Below are 9,704 nucleotides of genomic sequence, written 5' to 3'. Positions count from 1 at the left end.
TGTAGACCCATGTATAATGAATTACAATAATCCAGCCGAGCAGTAACAAAAGCATGGATGACTTTTTCAAGGTCTTTGGGAGGAAGATAGGCCTTTATTTTAGCTAGAAGTCTTAACTGGAAGAAGCTGGTCTTGACAACTGCACTGATTGGCTTATTGAAAATGAATGAGGTGTCAAAAACAACACCTAGATTTTTAGAAGAGGATCGATTTTGGGAGGCTAAGGGGCCCAAAGTGCCAAGAGGGTCACCCAGTGCGTCTCAACGTCCACACGTGATGATCTCGGTTTTATTTTCATTCAGAGTGAAGAAGTCCATCCAGGTTTTTACCGCCTTTTGAATCTTTGGTTATGGATTTCATAGGTAAGTAAATGTGGACATCATCAGATAAACAGTGATACGAGATGTTGTGTTTCTGGAAAATGGAACCCAGAGGAGCAGCTGACGAAGAGAGTTCAGCTAAATGAACAGAGAAGCTCCTGTCAGTCAGGTATGACTGAAACCATTTCAAGACAATTGTTGAATGATAATTTGAAGTCTTTGTTTCTCCAACTGTTGCCTCAGAGTTCGCTTGTCAATCAAGGCGGGGACGTAATGCAGGGGTTTTTCCTGCATAGAGAAATTTTTGGCGCCCCCAAAGAGGTTTTAGCGAGCAAATCACCAGCGCCAAATCTGCTTTTCAAAAATTCTCTGAATGTATTTTAATAGCACTTTATCAAACACCTGTTGAGCAAGCAGAACATAAACATAAATACGACGTCTTTTAACTTCCGGCAGTCACCTCTCCTCTCATCCACAGCCGCTGTATTTTACACATGCAGCTGGCGCTGGATTTATAAACGAGCTGCTGCGCTACGAATCTCGTGCTAATGGTAGAGATGACTTCCTGTTTATAATATAAAGAGATAGATAGATTTTTATCGTGATAACATTTTTGGCCCATCATCGCCCAGCCCTATCATCAACCCTTAACCACAGTGGTTTTGCCCAATATCAGAAAATGGTTTTATTTGTGAAACAACTGAATCTCAACTAATAAACTAGCAGATTATCCAAATAAAGTGTAACCTGTAAATATATTATACTAACATTATACTTTCTAAACTCATTTATACCTTTACTCCTCCAGGTTGTGGATATATTTTGTTTATCAAATGGTCAGAAATAACAAGAAAATGCATAGATTTTGGTCGTAAGGTAACACATTTCCTTTACTGTACACGTACTGATCATGCTTACTGGTCACACGAAGTCACCCCCCAAAGGCCCGTCCTGAGCCAGGAAAAACCCTGTAATGCTGCTGTTGTTTGTCAGGCTGACTGTGTTAATTCTATGGTGAGTTAACAGTGTAGCTATGGTTAACTGCAGCTAAATATACCTTGTGCAGTGATGTAGAACAGTCACAGCACAGTGAACTGCAGTTTGATGATGCTCCCAGAACGTCAGGCTGACAAACAACTCATCCCAAAGCCCAAACAAAACGAAACACCGTTCTGGAAAAAGACATCAAACTGTGTAAAGTCTAACCTGAGGTAACAAGGACGGAGGGGTCGTCAGAGCAGCGTGTCTGTATCCAGATGACGCCTCCAAATAAAATAAGCGATTCGCATGCCGACAGCCTCTGTGACCTTTTCTGTGACAAGCTGCGAACTGTACTGCGAGTTCCCCGGCACAGCTACACCCCAAGAGACAGATCAGGTCACATCTGAGGAAATAGAGCAGAAACACTGGGGGTCAGGGAACCACACACACAGAAACACACACCTGTATTTGTGTACCAGCTGCTATTGTTGCTGACACAGTAGAGTATGACCGTCATTAGAAGTTCAAAGCAGTGTGTGCAGGTGACAGGGCCTCACACACATTTACATTCGTCAAAAAATAAAACTGTTGCAGCATTTATATAGTTCTCAAAACATTTTTGTCTATTCTATTTTAAGGTGATATAAGTAAAGAGATCCATTATTTTGAGTAAAAGTATTTACAGTAGACATTGGCGAGAGGAAACTAATGTTTTGATCCCGTTTGAATTGTGCCCCATAAGGACTGTAAGTACTAAGCTTTGTGCACACTAGAGGATTTTCCAGGACATTCAAATCCCATTTTAAAAAAGTGGGATACCACAGACATTACGAGAGAATTTAAGTTTTAATATTTTAATAGTAAGGACCTCACACTCAGCGTTTATTATTATTAGTTTATTATTGACATTTGTGAATCGATTCAAAATCGTCCAAGTCAAGCGGTTTTGTTGCCTAAAGCTAACCAAGCGGTTTTGATGCCTAAAGCTAACCAAGCGGTTTTGTTGCCTAAAGCTAACCAAGCGGTTTTGTTGCTTAAAGCTAACCAAGCGGTTTTGATGCTTAAAGCTAACCTAGCGGTTTTGATGCTTAAAGCTAACCAAGCGGTTTTGATGCTTAAAGCTAACCAAGCGGTTTTGTTGCTTAAAGCTAACCAAGCGGTTTTGATGCTTAAAGCTAACCAAGCGGTTTTGATGCTTAAAGCTAACCAAGCGGTTTTGTTGCCTAAAGCTAACCAAGCGGTTTTGATGCTTAAAGCTAACCAAGCGGTTTTGTTGCTTAAAGCTAACCAAGCAAATTTTGTTGCCTAACTAAATCACCACCTTTTCACAATGCTTACCACGTGTGACAAAAGGTGACTTATCTAACGTACTGAAGTTCTGGTACACCTGGCACTGGACTGGTAAATGCTAACGTAACTCGTATGTTGTTTTGGGACACTTTACAATCAACCTATTTTGACGTTTAGGTATGAGGAGTATGAGGATAAGATCCAGAGCTGAGGCAAAACTACTGTCAAACTTCTCCGCCACAATTGTTGCTTAAGCTTTCTTAGAACTATGAACAAATAGTAAGACTGCAGTTGTACTAGTTGATCAACTTTAGACACATTTCTCTTTGACTTTCTAAAATTCTTCAGTCAGAGCAGATGAGGCGAGTATTAGTTTTGGTCTTGAACCTCACCATTAGAGAGAAGAAAATCTTCAAACATGTCAGTCTGTGTGTTCTGTACATCACCATGCTTGTGTGTGAGCGAGAGGCAGTTCAGTTTTAAAGGAGACAGAAGCCAGTCAAACGTCCGGAGCATCAAACTTCTCTAGCAGCCGCGAGGGTTTCATGGTTTCCTGTTCTCGAGGCCAAAAGACCAAAGACTGACAGCAGCTGACATGAAAACACTTCACTCACTCAGATATGCTAACTTCTGAGGAGGTACAGTCGGCTTCACCTCAGCCTCTCAAGAGATGACTGACGGGGGGGGGGGAATAAACCTTAAGGCCAAACGTTGCCTTGTGATTAGCACATTTTACAAGAAGTTAATCAGAAATCCCAAAGTTTTAATGGTCTGATATGACATATAATAAATAAATTAGAGATAGCATCTAAGTCAAATTGGCTTTCTATAATTAAAACACTGTCTGTGTGGTCCTGGATACACTGACTTAAACAGACAGCATTAAATCCTGTCACAGATCTCTCAGATTAGGACTCCGTTTTGGGGATTTGTGTGGCAGTATGGCTGGAGATAAGAATGAGTTAAATAAGCAGACAGTGTGAATGTTGAACATGATGATAGTCTTAAACAGGGTTTGCATCAGTAATTCACACACACAACAAGCTGAGACTGAATTCTTCATTCACTCTTCTTAGAATCTGACAGCTGTTTTTTGAGAACAGAAAAACTTTTTCCCACCATGATATGAGTTGATTTCTAAGATAAATGAATTGCTATTAAAAGTTAAAATTTAGTTTGTCAACAAGGCAGCAGCACACATACCTGTTTCAATAGCAGTGTTGGGAGTAAAGTGTGATTTATACTTCTGCGTCAAAATAGAAAATGTAACTCCACATCGAGGCGAAGTGGATGGTAAGAACTGTGACTGGCCGGCTGGGTAGCCTCGCAATGCCTCAGAGCCGGCAGGAAGTGCTGTGTGCTTTAAAGTAAATTTTACTAGCGGCCAAACCAGCGGCTGTATTGGATGTATATCATTGTATTTGAGCGTCACAACCTGAGCAAAATGTGATCCATTCGGCCAATAACATTTGAAAAGTCTATAAAAGCCGCACGTATATAATTTCACCCCCATTCAAGTTAGCGGAGGGCTAAACCGGAAGTTAGCCTGCTCAGCCGGCAAAAGTCAGCACAGTGGACGCTGTAGCGCTGCTGCAGACTACCGTTTGGTGGTGTATTTGCAGATCGACGGAGACGGCGACATACAAATATAAATCACACTTAAGGCATTACAAAAGTAACGACTTGTCAATCACCTTGTAGCCCCTCCCTCTATTTCCTCTAAATGGGACCATAATTTACTAAATGAACATCATGCTGTGTTGAAGAAGACTTGAAACTAGAGACTGAGACCATAAACTCATCAGGAAAGTGTTTACTGAGGGAATAAATCAGCTGACAAGTAGAAATATTTTCTCAGAGACTTTTATACAATCACACTTCTTTCTGCAGCCGGTGGAGTCGCCCCCTGCTGGCCGTTGGAGAGAATGCAGGCTTAAGGCATTGGATTCACTTTTCAGACCCGGGGGTTCCTGCTTGGCGTCATCCCGCCCGTTTTTCCCCAACATTATTGAGTGTATGAAGTTTCTGGCTCACTGCTTGATCGATTTGATCTGACTAATTAATTCATTTTAAGAAGGTGGATTCACAATCATCAATCATTCACGTGGGTTTTTCAGACGTAAACCTCACTTTGGACTGATCTTACCGCCCCCTCCCTCTCTCATGAGGCGTCCCCAGGGACTTTGATGCTTTGGAAGACTGCTGAAGGCTCCATCTCGAATGTGATTGATGGTCCTGATGATGGCGAGCTGTCGGCATCCATCGGCAGCTGAGATCTGCCTCGCTGCTCGTCCTGAATATCAAACGACTCGCGACCTTCCCCAAACTTCTCCCCAGCTACGTGAGACACACACACGAAAGGTACAGGACAGGAGTCTTGGGTGTGTTTGGTTGTGTTTTTGTGTGCAGCTTTTCCACAAACCCTGATACCGTCTCGGGCAGAGGTTCAGTTATAGTGACGAGTTGTGCAGCAGCATCTCTGATATGGAAAAGTGTGATAGACACTTCTCACAGCACCACTTTTTACTCAACTTCGAACTTTTTTCCAGCAAAGCGAGCATCCTGCTGTTTATACATACTGGCTAGAGTTTGTTCCTTCTTCTGAAGGACTGTCTGGGTGAATAACATTGCTCCTAAGGTCTGAACCCCCCGGGAACACCGTCAATTCAACAGCAACGCTCCTCTTCTCTGTTAGTGATGTTTGAACTGCTGTATTTCCTGCTCCTCAGGACCCTACTGTACTGAATGTACCTGCCGCATGAGTGACTTTATTGATTTTCAAAGATGGATTGATCCAATACACTCCTGATAATCAACTATCCCAGCAGCTCTTGGGAAAGGTACCCTTGAGGTACCTTCTTCTGACAAACTTTTTCTCTCTCGCTGGAGGAAACAAGACTAAGATTGAGTTTCAAGGGTGTGAAGAAACTACACAAGTTTTAAGTTCTGCAAGGTTGACCTACTTGTTGAAGATGGGGGTTGATTTGGAAAGTCAACACAATGAATATGAGAAACCAATCATCACCAATCAAGCCTCGAGAAAAACATCTTGATAAACGTGTTGTGGTATTTTTAAGATGGCTCAAGGTAACCAGTTGTTTTAGATCAGCCCAAACAAAGTGTTTCCTGGATGTTGACGTGCTTCATCAACACGTGACCGGACGACAGAACTCTGTGATTGCTCGATCAGCTCGCAGGTAACGTGGAGAGCTGGGAGTAGGTGTGGCTTACTGCTCAGGTGAGTTCGAATCCAGCTTGACGCGATTTAGCAAAAAGTCTTCTTCATTTCTCTTTTCGTGTGTGGCTATATGATGTAGTGCTCACTGATACGATCACGATCGCCGCAGCAGATTAAAGATGCGACTTGAAACTCGCCAGGAACGTGTTTGTGAATGTGTGAATGCAACCAGTTAGTTTGAAAACCAGTAGGGATACAACGCCGGTCAACTCCGGTCAGCTGATTGTTTTCTTCTGTGGTTTTTGTGGTGAGGCAGTGTTGTTAACAGGCTGCAGCTGGTCGCCCCCTGGTGGGCAAACTGTGCAACACCCATGACACGAGTGAAGGATCTGACTTTTTGTTTCTTTTTAATAGCCATATATCTGCCGTTATAAACGGCCGATGCCGATTAAATGCAATAACTCATTTCGGCCGATAAATCGGTCGGGCTCTACAGTACACTGATGTATACTAGTTCCTCCTTCAGGTTGTGGAAAGAGTCTCTGCATTAGACAGATGTTCATTGAGCCGGGGGCAGTTTGGCAATATTTGTTGCTTCTATCCAGTGGATGTTTCCCAGCTCAGCTGTTAAATGCAGGCGATGGGATGTCTTGCGGGAGGGGCGGGACATGTGCCGCCGTCTTTTGCGTTACGGGCTTTCTCTATAGGATTCTATTCTTTCCTTAAAACACCGCTGGCGTCGTGTGCTGCGAGGCAAATTTGTTGTTGATTTTAGGCTATATTAATAAAACTGACTTGACAATTGTGGGATATCTATGCCCTTTTCTAAATGCAGCTGTTGAAGAGAGAATGGTGAAAATGGTCTTTCTTCTCCACCCTGACACACACCTACACCCTCCTCCTCCATCCATCACAGCTCTGTGGTGAAATGTCACTGCGGCGCTTTCACCCGGTGACTCATCAGCCCTGTGACAGGCTGACTTTTGCCTCCTCCGTCGTTACCCTCGTCTGCAGCTTCTTATCTCTTAATACAGCAGGCCGGCCCGCTCTGTTATTCTGTCTGCGTTATCTGGCCGCGGACAGGATAAACATGTACAGACACACAAATCCAATCTCTGACAAGCCAGAGCTTCAAGTAGGAATACCAAAACATATGATGGTACAGAGAACAGAAACAAACAAGGGAACAACTGACAGGAGCCACTGGAGGTGGACGGGGAACCCGCTGTGTACTGTATAGCTATGGTTACCTGTGGATTCGTAAATGCTGATAAGTTGTCACTGACAGGGTGTCTGAAGGTTTGATTGGTTGTTTTTGTTTCATATGACTGGAAGACTGAAACTGAATTGCCCTACAGGGATAATTAAAGTGGTTTGAATTGAATTGCAGCAAAAGAGGCTGCATTTTCAGGACCCTTATTTTTTGTGACATCATCACATAGTCAGTGGGGGTCATACGCAGCAGCACAAAGGAGGTTAACCCCATTTGTCGACATGCATACAATCACTTGACTTAGGCGTAGGCACACACCTACAGACGAGGGATGCAGCGAAATGAAAATTCTTGGCCGCAGTGGAATATAATGAAAAACTTTCCCAAATAAAATAAAGTTTTTCACATTTTTTTTTACCACTGAATAAATTAAATAGTCAAAATGAGCTTTTTCCTCAGTGTTTTCCACAGGATTTGAAGAGACTATGGTGGGGGTCCGGGGCCCGAGAGGGTCCGGTAACGTAAATTAATTAATCTGTTTTATACTTTCTGTGAATATAATCCAGTTAATCTTATTTCCGTCCTGTACAGACGCCTTATTTTGACGTTGTCACACGTGTATCCTCGCGCTAAGGAGACACGCCACTCAATCACATCCTCAATACAACTCTATGGGGAAAGCCCGGACATCCCGCCCCTCCCGCTAGAAAGCCAATCATCTGCTTTTAACAGCCAAAGTGGGAATCAGATTTCAGCCACACGTGTGGTTCCACTGACGTAAGGGTCTGTTATTCTTCTACTGCGGAAGTGGTGACGCATATACGGCTTGGTTGTAAACTACTTTTGAAAATGCATTCTGGGGTACTTCATGTTCACTACATAGCGTATAAAAATTCTGCATTGCAAAATGGCAAACTCACTGTCTAGTGGACTATAAAGTGAATGATTTCAGACACGGGCCCGGTTTTGATTCTGGTTTACGACCTCTTCTTCTTCTTCTGTGTTTATTACAGTCATACAGTTGGTTCACTCCAAACCAGGTGATGGAAACAAATGTAATTTACATTTTCTGTTTTGCAACATTCACTTGACAATTAGATGGACACACGGCTACTGACTCTGAGCCACTTCTTCCTGCCCTGCAATAACCTCTCTACCTCTAGTCCCGGTCGGCTTCCACGCCGATACGCTCACCTGTTCCAGCTTTTTATCAACTTAGAAATATAGCAAAAATTCGATCTATGTTAACTTTTAAGGACACCGAGTCCATTTTACACGCCTTCATCTCATCACGCCTGGATTATTGCAACAGCCTTTTCACCTGTTTAACCCAAAAATCTACTGATCGACTCCAGACTGTCCAGAACTCAGCTGCCAGGCTTTTAACCAGAACAAAGAAATATGACCACATTACTCCTATTTTAGCTTCATTACACTGGCTCCCAGTATGTTTTAGAATTGACTTTAAAATTCTATTGATCACTTTTAAAGCTCTTCATGGCCTCTCGCCTTGTTATATTTCTGACCTTTTAGTCCCATACGCACCAGCACGTACCTTGAGATCCTCGGGCAGAGGTCTGTTGTCTGTTCCAGAGTCTCGACTGAAAACTAAAGGGGACAGAGCGTTTGCTGTCAGGGCCCCGAGGCTCTGGAACAGCCTGCCCGAGGAAATCAGGTCGGCCGAGTCAGTGAACTCTTTTAAGTCCCTTCTTAAAACATACTTTTATAGGAGAGCCTTTCCCGATCTTATTTGACTTTATTTTATCCCTTTTATTTTATTGTATTTTACTAATTTTATATTTATCTTAAACGTGTATTTTAGTCTTTTCAATGTTTTCATGCTTTTATCTTGTTTTTGTATTATTGTCTTTACACTTGTTAAAGCAATTTGTAAACTTGTTTTTGAAACATGCTCTACAAGATTATTATTATTATTACTACAACTACAGCAGCCCTCTGGGTGGTTTACAAAAGTTGCTTTTCTTTTTGCAACCATATCCACTGTTTTTTCCCTGTTCCTCACTTATTTTGTTGTAGTTGACAACTAACGGGGGCGGGGCCTGCTTTAGTTGTTTGATAAAATGATTAAGGACAGTATTGTGATTGGCGGTTCGCTGTGCATGCAGAGCCTGCTCGTCACTCGACACAGTGAGCAACAAACTGTAGCCAAGAACCCTTAAATCGGAGTAAATTATGTTAAATCACACAGACTTGAGATTAGTCATGGAAAATGAGAACCGTGCGAGCTTTCCTTTTGTACCAAGCAGTAAAAAAGGTGGTTGAGTTGATTTGCCTTGCTTGACATTGCATTGCTCTGCGATGTGGATACTGTAACGATATATTGTGCAGCCCTATTTCCTTCTTCACTGGAAAGTTCATTCTCAGCGTTATGAGACATGAAAGCCCTGAAGATAACTCACCCGAGCAACTCTTCTGTTCCTCTTCTGTATGTCAGCAGAATATCATTTCTGCCTCCTACTTAATATGGAATTAATGTAATTATAGTGAAGTGTTTCTTCTTAATTTTGCACACTTTATGAATCTACAGTATAGCCGTGTGCGTCTTGTTGCTGGTTGGTCCGATGGTCGATCACGGCTGAGAGTAAACAGCGTTTCTTCAGTTCAAGGTTCCCGTTGACAATCAAAACGTACGTCACTTTTGCCTCAGATGGTAAACAGAATGTCATTAGTCAAAACCTGCGTCTTCAGGTGTTTGATCTGA

The 9,704-nt window shown here is 42.5% G+C and overlaps 1 long non-coding RNA gene across 1 annotated transcript in view; it reads right to left on the bottom strand.

The window, feature by feature from the left end:
• LOC119889718 overlaps positions 1–9,704 on the bottom strand; it is a 68,251-nt gene that overhangs the window by 35,656 nt on the left and 22,891 nt on the right. Inside the window, exon 2 of the long non-coding RNA XR_005442141.1 lies at positions 1,527–1,704. This is a non-coding gene — a long non-coding RNA (uncharacterized LOC119889718). The remainder of the gene's footprint in view (positions 1–1,526; positions 1,705–9,704) is intronic.

This window comes from Micropterus salmoides, unplaced genomic scaffold (assembly GCF_014851395.1).
Source record: "Micropterus salmoides isolate LMB-PRFRI ecotype aquatic unplaced genomic scaffold, ASM1485139v1 Ms_hic_scaffold_6, whole genome shotgun sequence".
Taxonomy (NCBI): Eukaryota; Metazoa; Chordata; class Actinopteri; order Centrarchiformes; family Centrarchidae; genus Micropterus; species Micropterus salmoides.
The sequence above is the reverse complement of the archived record's forward strand: the minus strand, read 5'-3'. Positions and strand labels throughout refer to the sequence as shown.